The 9,364-nt window shown below is 40.5% G+C and overlaps 1 long non-coding RNA gene across 2 annotated transcripts; it reads right to left on the bottom strand.

Moving 5' to 3' along the window:
* Positions 1-5,140: 5,140 nt before the first annotated feature.
* Positions 5,141-8,701, bottom strand: LOC306648145. 2 transcript variants are annotated; one of them, XR_013760304.1, is made up of 5 exons: positions 8,572-8,701; positions 8,060-8,488; positions 6,780-7,207; positions 6,533-6,623; positions 5,141-6,290 (listed from the first exon to the last, which is right to left on the bottom strand). It is a non-coding gene; the product is annotated as an uncharacterized lncRNA (long non-coding RNA). The 2 variants fall into 2 exon arrangements; XR_013760305.1 differs by lacking the exon at positions 6,533-6,623.
* Between the last annotated feature and the right edge of the window lie 663 nt (positions 8,702-9,364).

Genomic DNA, 9,364 nt, shown 5'->3' with positions numbered 1-9,364 from the left:
TATAATCAAAATAATTCAAGGGAAGTGACACGACTTTTTCTTCTGAGATATTTCCACCCCCTGGACAAAGTCTAGTGAGAGAGAGAGAGAGAGAGAGACAGAGAGAGAGGAAAATCTACCAAATCTAAGACTTGTAGACAAAAGTTATGCACAATAGGAAAACCCTCAAAGATAGTTTATAAATTATTCTGTCACTAAATTGAAGTATCAGTACAAGAAAAGTCTTCAAAATGCAAAATGAGTGCTAGCCAAATACTTCCATAGTTCATGGAATTAATGGAAACTTCTCTCTGGTGTGAATGCCCCCAAATACATTTTAACTTTTTATTTTTAAAATGGAGTTTCAAGAAACTTTATACTACTTACAACAACAACAACAAAATAACTTTGAAAGGGGGGGAAAAAAGAAAGCCAAAAGAAAAGCAGAAATTAGGACAGTTTTTCAACTACAAGCCAAGTGTTTGCTCTACTTTGCTTTATTTATTAGTTCTCAAGGTATTTAAAACTTAAGCATTAAAACTGCAGAATAATTTGCAAATGAAAGCAGTTGCAGTTGTGAAATATATCTCACAGCTGAATGTGGGTTATTCAGACAAAATGGCTGCTTTGTTCGAGGAGGGGAAGTAAAGTTCTCTGTTAATTTATTACAAACTGCAGCATTTCATCCCTGATGTCCAGGCAACAATGTTTTTTATTTCAAGTAATTTATAAGCACTTCCCAGAGCACTTAGCGGTGATGTCCTCGGCTGATTTGCTCTCAGAAACGGAGTGTATATGTATTTACTGTGGAATTTGTTTTAATAAAACCTGTTGTAAGGCATTTTTATTCCTTTGCTTTGTTACATTAAAAACATTCTCTGCATAAGTATGTATTTTATTCCAAGTTGAAAGGCAGCAGATCGCAGCCGGCAACTGTATTGGGGAGTAGAGAATAATGAGGAGAGAAGTAACGTTTAAGTGAACCAGACTATTTTCTGTTCTTTGGGGTCTCTCTCCTCTGCCCAGGTGTCTTAGGGAAGCTGCAGTCAGATGATCAAGGGCCTGGGAAATATCCAGAAGTCCCAGGATATGAACCCTTGCATCTAAAACTCACTCCAAAACTAAAAAAGGAAGATGACAGTGCAATCAATGTATATTTGCACTCCTGGTGTGTGTGTGGTGTTGTGAACACACACGGGCATGTGAGATCAGTGGTTAATGTTAGAATCCTTTAAAGTTTTCATTAGTTCTCATACTTTCTAGAATCAATTCACAACCCCACAGAATCTGAAATTGGCCTTTATTTCAATTTTCCAGAAACCCAAAGAAATTCAGGTTCTTAAGAATGCACAGACATCTACAATCCTATTTTTCTTTTTAAGATGGCACCTGGTGGTGGAAGTAAAAAGAAATAAATCAGTATTTACTTAAATTCTGTGTAACAGGGTGAGATCCTGCGTTTCCAGCTTAGGTGAGAGAGTAGGGAAGCTATCAGAAATTACAATGGTCTTGCTCTCCTGCTATTGGAAAAAGTCTTTCTGGAGATTTCAGGTCTCTAGTGGCTTTAAAATGATTTCACTTTTTCAAGAAGAGATGACATTGTTGAAGTCATAGATCATCTATCAATCAGTCTATCACTCATCCATCCATCAATCTATCAATCTTGCAATTTTATCATCTTTGAAACCTCAACGGGGAGAAAATAATTAGTGCTGGTTCTAACAGTTGATGCTATGGGAAGTTGATAGGCTATTTCACATGCATATGTTTGTATCTGTGGAAATGCTGTATATTTAACAAGCAGCACATGGTGCCTTGCACGTGAGTAGTCCGTGTAATCTTGGGCTCCAATGGCAAAGATTGTAACAGGCGTCCCAGCCCACTGAGGTATAGGAGTTACATAAAATGCAGCCTCATAATTATCTAGACACATTTGAGAAGTTCTTTATAATTTGAAAATTGCTTTGACTTTTAAAAAGAAATTTGATGAGCATTACTCTATAATAATAGATTTTTAAACTTATTATTTAAAAAAATAATGAGAGAAGAACCGTTTGAACAATTTACTTGAAGAGAATCTAGCTTTTCTTTCTTTCTTTCTTTTTCCTTTTTCCTCTGGCCACTAACTTTTCCAGAAGTGAGAAGCAAATTAAAATACAGATTACTTTGTTAATTACCTATAAAAATATTTATTTTTGGTAAAGGAGCTGTGGAAATAACCACCAGCCTGTGGGCCAGAGAATTAGAAGAAATCAGGCAGCAGGTCTGATAATAATCAGACAATGTTCTCGGTACACACAGAATATTTCTCTTCTCATCCAGAAACTATATCTAGTGAAGAAGAATTGGTAAATACTCTTTCCTATGCCTTCTGTTTCCTTATTAAACATCAACTTAATTTTTTTTTAAACGATCAGCTCCAGAAAGCTCTTTCCTCATCTGTCCCATTGTCTTAACTTCTTGGCCTCATAACCTGGGGAGCATGTATGTGTATTTTGGGGACAGCAAAGGCCTTTGGAGATCCCAGGACAAATTTCTGCTGGGCCTTGATTGTTTCTCCTGGAAAGTGGGCAGGTTACTGTGGAGAGAGGAAAAATGAGCACTAAACATGCCTGCAAAACATGGAGGTAGAACAAAGCTGAGCCCAGTCGTAAGTGAACAGAGATGCTGATCTTTCCATCCTGAAGTTCTTGTGGGGTTCAGTCCAAACCCTTCCCTCTGGGATTTCTAACAACTTGGTCCCTTGAACAAAGGGAAGGGTGTCAGGTATTTTTCCTTGGTGAAGAAATCAACTTCAGACGGATCATAAGAAAATAGTGTTGAGGATTTTAAAAAAATTAGAAAGAAAAGCAGAAAAAGTTAACACATCAATTCGTGATTTGGCAGAGACAGCTGACATATTTAGCTGATTGTTGGGAACAATTATCTATCAATCAAATGATCCTCAATTTAAGATTTGTCCAAACAAATATTTACCATGTATAATGAATCTTAGTGCTTCTAGAGGAAATCTGTTCATTTAGTCTTCTGTGAACAGATCTCAAATATTATTTATCTTTACTGAGTTGATTTTTTAACCCCGTTTTGAGCATATCTCTACCAAACTATGAGGGTTCATTCGTATACCATAGAATCCTATGATCAGAAAATAACCTTAGCCCCCCAAATTGAAGTCCAGTGTGGATAAGGCCAACCTTCTGTTTTCCCATTGAGCACTATTTTGTCTACTAATTACTAGTTAACAGGTAGGAAAAAAAATAATGGAGGGGTCCTTCATCTGAGCATGGAGACTCAGGCTCTCTCTGCCAGGCGTTTCTGTGTGGATGTGTAGTCTTCTTGTGAAGAGGAGGTCAGCTCTGGAGGCTGATCTGCTCAGCTCCCATCCCCAGATCTACCTCCTACCAACTGGGGTGATGATTTACCACACTTGTGCCTCAGTTTCCCTTATCTGTAAACTGGGCTAATAATAATAGTAACCACCACACAGGGATGCTATGGTGATGAAATATATTACATGATATTTTCTATTCATCAACAAAGTTTGGCATGTAGCAAATACCTTAGTGTTATGAAGCACTATTAGTTCAAGGTAGAGGCTGCATTAATTAACATGTCCATTGAATTGTATAATATCCACAGTGAACTCCAACATGTACTTTCTTTCAGTAGTAGGATAGTTTCTCTGCCCACTTTTTCTCTGTTCTAAAATATTTTCTCCACCAACCAAGGTGAGCAAGCTCTGTTCTTCCATTCCACGTCTCTCTGTTCCTCCTGCGTCCTCACTTCTGTTCCTCTGTCTCCCTGAGCCTGTCTCTATCTCCTTAAGACATCTCCAGACATCTCCATTCCAGATCTCACACATCTTTATATCTGCTTATTAGCATGTGTTTTACATGCTCCCCCTTTAATAAGTCTTAAACAAGGGGTGATGGTTTAGAGATCTCACTGAGGCAGGCCTGGGAGGTGTTGAGGGGGTTCTGGGAGTGATTTAGTTCTCTCTTCAAGTCCAAATATAAAAACCAAAAACCAAAAACCAAAAAAAAAAAAAAAAAAAAAAAAAAAAAAAAAGAACCCGCAAAAGACTCTTTCTAGAAGAAATTAGGCCTTTCCAGGTTCAGAGCCCCAAAGCAGGCCCTTGTTGCCTCTTGACAAGTTCAGGGACCTTGATGTTGTTCAAAAGGGCAGAGGAAAAGTGCTTCTCTAGGGACTAGGACTTCTGATCCTCATCCACTCAGGGAGTATCAGATGCTGGGTGGCAGGGAAGTGTGGACCAGGATCAGATCTGCTGGCACCTGAGTCCAGAGTTTGTTCTTTGTGGGTCTGTCCTCTTAGTTTATCTTATTACAGTTTTTTCTCTTTCCCACCATTATCTATACCTGTCAGATTCATTCACACTCCAGTGAAAAGAGCTAATCTAGTTTAATGCAGCATTTTCCTTAGAGATTTAGGTTTTGATAAGATTCAAAAGATTGCCTCTAGTGGCTGGGACTGTGGCTCAGTGCAGTGGCAGAGCATTTGCAAGTAGGAGGCACTGGGTTCGATTCTCAGCACCGCATGTAACTAAATAAAGGTCCATTGCCAACTAAAAAAAGTATTAAAAAAATAAAAAGATTGCCTCTAGATTGTAGGACAGGGGCAACCAACTGGCAGAATATCTCTTTACTTGGCCCTCATATCTTTAGTGCAGTCACAGTGTGACACCACAAAACCCCAACAAACTCAATTAACTTTTGGTAGAATCCCCACAAATGTCTGACCTCCCTTGAAGGGTCCAGGCCTGCCTTCCTGCAATGTCTCAGTACGTGTCAGTGTTCCCCCAAGGCAGGCCCTCTCATTTAACAAGGGTTTATTCTCAAATGCCTGCCAGCTAAGCCCAAGGTAACAGAGACACTCCACCATCCTATAGACTCGGGGTCGCCAAAAAGTGGCCCCAAAGACCCACTAGGATATGGTGGTAAAATAGGTTTGAATTTTTAACTTTCTATTTTTGCATTTATTATAAGATGTGCATTCATGTATATTATTTAATGTATATAATGTGTAAGTAAATGTGTCTAATATGAGATGTAGACTCACAAACTTTGGGCTGAGTCTATGCATGATCAAACATGGAGACCCTGGTTGCTACACTGTGGTGTACTTTGAAACAGTTGTTCAAAGGCAAATGCATGCAAAACACATGTTAATTCATGAATAACAAATGAGCCAGATGGAGCTGTACCAAGGATGCCAGGAGATAGATAGCTCAAGGAAACAGAGACAAGCACCAGGAGACGGAGTAAAGAGAAAGAAAGAAACACCCAGGTCATGGTAAATAGGAGCCTTAAAAAAAATCTAGATTCTCTAAAAACCTTTGTGTCTTCATTGTGGCAAATGAACCACACAGGTGGTAGTGAACTTCCATCTTCTAACACACATAGAATTCTCCATACATCAATGTGGAGCTGGGAGGGATCATAAACACATCTATCCCTGTAGGTCACTTTATACAGTGAGAAAATCAGTGTTTGAGAGTTTAAGCTATTTATCAAGGGTCTTCAGCAAACTTCTTTCAGGGCAAACATGATCATTTCAAGTTTGGGGGAAATGATCCATTATTCTTGCATCTAGAGAAAGAGGGTGAGGTTCCTGAAGACCACCAATAAGAAAACATATGAGAGTTTTCCTTGTCAGTTCACAATTCCTACATGTATATTTTATTGGGAATCCCATTCTTATCATTCTGCAAAAAATAAAATCAGGTTTCTTGCTCTTCTGCGGGTTGAGACCAAGCTGTTGCCTATTGTTTGATCGTCTTCAGGAAACAAATATTGAACAGGGTAAAATTCAAGAAAGAGCACTAGGGATAAGACCAAGGGCTTCAGGGTTAAATGAACCTGGGGTCAAGTTCTATGTGTGTCTGTTGCTCAGGTGTGACCTTGGATGGCTAAAGAAGTCAGTTTTCCATTGTGTAAAATGGAGATAATCAAAGTACTTATCCCATCAGGGTCTTGGGAAATTACATGAGGTACTATAAAGTATATAAGAGTAAATGGCATAGCATCTAGCTGATTAAAGGGTCCAGTAAATGGTAGATATTTTGTGTTGCAAATTAGTTTACCAATTGTCAGCTCTCATCTGCATGGATGGTCTGCATGGTGATTCCAATTGAGTCACCTCTTGGGAGGTGGTGGCAGCAGAAGTTTGGATGTCTTCTTCAGTTTTAAAGAGCGAAGAGCAATTTCCAGAAGGTACTTCAAGCCTTTTACATGGGTGACATCCCATCTCAGGAAGACTGGTTGGTCATTGACATCAAGGAGGAGTTTGGTCCTCTAGAAATAAGACAAGTGACAGGGATTAATTGAGTTGGTCTACATGGTACAAATGCACCATGGCAGAGGAGAGACTGTGTAGATCTTGACTAATCTATAAATTTCATTGAAAACGAAGTCTTGATTTCTTATAGAAAGAGTAATTGGCTGTCCTATGAGACACAGTATGCTCTTGGTCTAGCCGGAATGGCTAGCTTTTGCATTACAAGATTTATTATTCATTATTCTGGCACAGAATTTACCTGAGTTTTGTGTAAAAAGATCTCTTGCCTTCCTTTCTGCTCTGTCTTGTCTTTCCTCAATTCTTCTTCCCTCTCTCACCCAGACAGTTTGCTAGAAAAGGCAAAGGACTACCATCATGGCCCTGAACCCAAATAAAAGGACTGGTCAGAATGCCACCTCTGAAATACCAGCCGTCTTCTACTCCTCCTTGGTGGATCCACCTTTGGGTGACACCATATTCAAGTACCCCCTTCCTTGTCTCCTCACCATCTTTGAACAATGGAGGCATCACCCTCCACTCCAACTCCAGTCTGAAACACCAGATCAACTTTCTCTGCCCTTGCCATGAAGATTCATCCTGATGTGTCCCTTGCCCTGTGAGCCTGGCTTCCTGTATGCACTTGATCGTGCACAGGAATGGGCCCAAAGACCAGAGATGCAGAACGTCTGGTGGGAGGGTATTTTATCTCCTGGATCAAACAGTCCAGCCAAGAAAGAGGAATCAGTCCTGGGTTTCTGACGAAGATGGCCACCCAGCTCTAAGAGTCAACGCTGGGGTCTGGTGCGTTTCCTGGTATCTGGTGCCACTACAGTCTTTCAGAGAAGCTGGGAATGCTTCTCCATGCCATTCCAGGATGCGTGACAGGCTCCTTCTCCTTAGCACAGCTTCCTTTATCAGTCTGCAATAGGAACTTCTAAAACTCCATTAACTAGTAATCATTCAGGGCCAGAGAGGGCGCCTCCACCACCCCAGGAATATCCAATTAGCAAATCATGATCCGGCCCTCCAGTGAAAGAAGTCAGACCCATTATCTGTGATGTCCCCAATTAGAGTGTTTATTCATGAAAGACTGAGCTGAGCTGGCCGGCTGTGCGGCTCCTTCCTTCCCAAAGCCTGCCCCGCTAAAACATCTCTTCCCACCCCCACCCCGGTGCCGCCAGCACTGCCCCCCCAGGTCTCCCCCACAGTCTGCCCAAATCACGAGGAATTCTGCTAACAACAGGATGGAAGAGGCAAATTCTTCAGATTTGGCCATGCCTGACTTGAGTTCCATGTTTTGTGTTCCTTTTGGGGGGGTGGAAAAATAAATGAATTGCCCCTGAGCATGCCTGTGATTTAGTTAGTATTTATCAATCTCACTTTAGCAGTAAAGCTGGCATTTATCAGACATTGAGAATGCCCCAGGTGCTGGGGTCTCACTCCTTCCCCTTCCTGCTTTCTCTCCTCACTTGCAATTGGTTATGTTTTAACTGCATAAAAACGTGGAAAAAATTCATCTGCTTTTAGAGTTAAAATGATCCTTAGTGAGTTGGTACAAATGAAGAACCAGACCATTATTGGAGCTGGTTATTTTTACAAACCTCTCCCTTTTTCTATAGGCAAGAATATAACCCCGCTTTAAAACTACTCAAATAGTGATCATGGAACAGAAAGAAACAACCACCACTGTATTTGCGAGGTAGATGATCTTAGCAAAGTGTCCTTATTCCAGAAAACCAGAGTCATGGAAAAAAATATTCTGATGTGTTCAAAGAACAATAATTACCTTATGGTTGCTGGTGAGATGATATTCCGGCTCCAAAAGCATTTGGGGGCAGGACAGTTTAGCATGTGACATAGTGTGAATTTCCTTCTCCTATCAAGCCTCTGAAGTCACATCTTTTCCCCAGAAGGGAAATCATATTTCTCAGTCTCCTTCCGGCATAGGCAAGTTGCTTGGGGGAGTCAGGGAGCGTGGCTCCTCACGGCGGCTTGTGTCAGGCTGCTGCGAAAACACAATATGTCTGTTTATATTTCCAGAGCCAAACACCGTGTTTTCTATAATTCTGATTAGCATCTACTTGCCCTTCCTTGAAGTATCCTCTGTGGAGTGTTCCAGATAAAAATCTCTGAACTCCTACAGCCAGTGCTGTGCTGGAGCCAGCCTGTCCCAGCTCCAGAGGGCTGATGGTCAAAATGGCAGGAATTCGGCAAACTGGATTTTAAACACAGTGGTTATTAAAGTTTAGCTTGAACTGATAATTCAGTGAATTATGTGAAAAACAAAGGTAATCATACCTCCTAATTCCTACTTTTCCCTGTGTGTATACACTCTTGAAATTGTTACCATCTATTGTACCATGGAGGACATATGGTACAATGGTATGCCACCACTGAGCATCTCTCCCCAACACCATGTTCACTGGGGCCCCATTGGTAATTTCAAAGTAGCCTCCAAGGCTGTATTTATACCACGGAAAATCAGAACCTACAAGCCAGGGCTCTCTCCCTGTTCCTGCCCCCAAAGACAGTTAACCATTTACCAGCGGAGGAGTACAGGATTCAGTACTGTCTGCTTAGTTGCGCTGGCAACCTTCAGAAAAGTCCCAAGTGTGACGTTTGCTCTGTAATCCCTCATTTATCTGGCTTAGTTGGACAAACACCTGGTCAGTATAAGCACATTTTATGCAAGCATAGATGAACCATGATCCATTCAGCTTCAAGTCCTGTATTAATATATTTCTGCCTATTTTCCATGGCCGTCTTTCTAAACGGCATCACATAATTTACTGCCTAACAGACATTCTGAGGATGTTGCAATATTTCCCTGAGCTAGGAGTAGTGAATGTTATACTCTAATGATATCTTCAGGGGACATGAAGGTATATTACATTCAATGACTTACATAGCTATGAAATTTTAGTTATTTTTTTCTGCTTTGATTGCCTTTAAAAAATAGTTTTCTGGATTAGTGAAAATATGTTAGCTGTCATTTATGTTTTTAATTTACAAGTAATATAAGAATACATTTTCATAGTAAACGATTTAAGGGACACATTGATTAAAAAGACCAAGTCCCCCTGCAACCATT

This window comes from Sciurus vulgaris, assembly GCF_902686455.1.
Source record: "Sciurus vulgaris genome assembly, chromosome: 17".
In the NCBI taxonomy this organism is placed as follows: Eukaryota; Metazoa; Chordata; class Mammalia; order Rodentia; family Sciuridae; genus Sciurus; species Sciurus vulgaris.
This window is presented reverse-complemented; position numbering and strand designations above follow the sequence as displayed.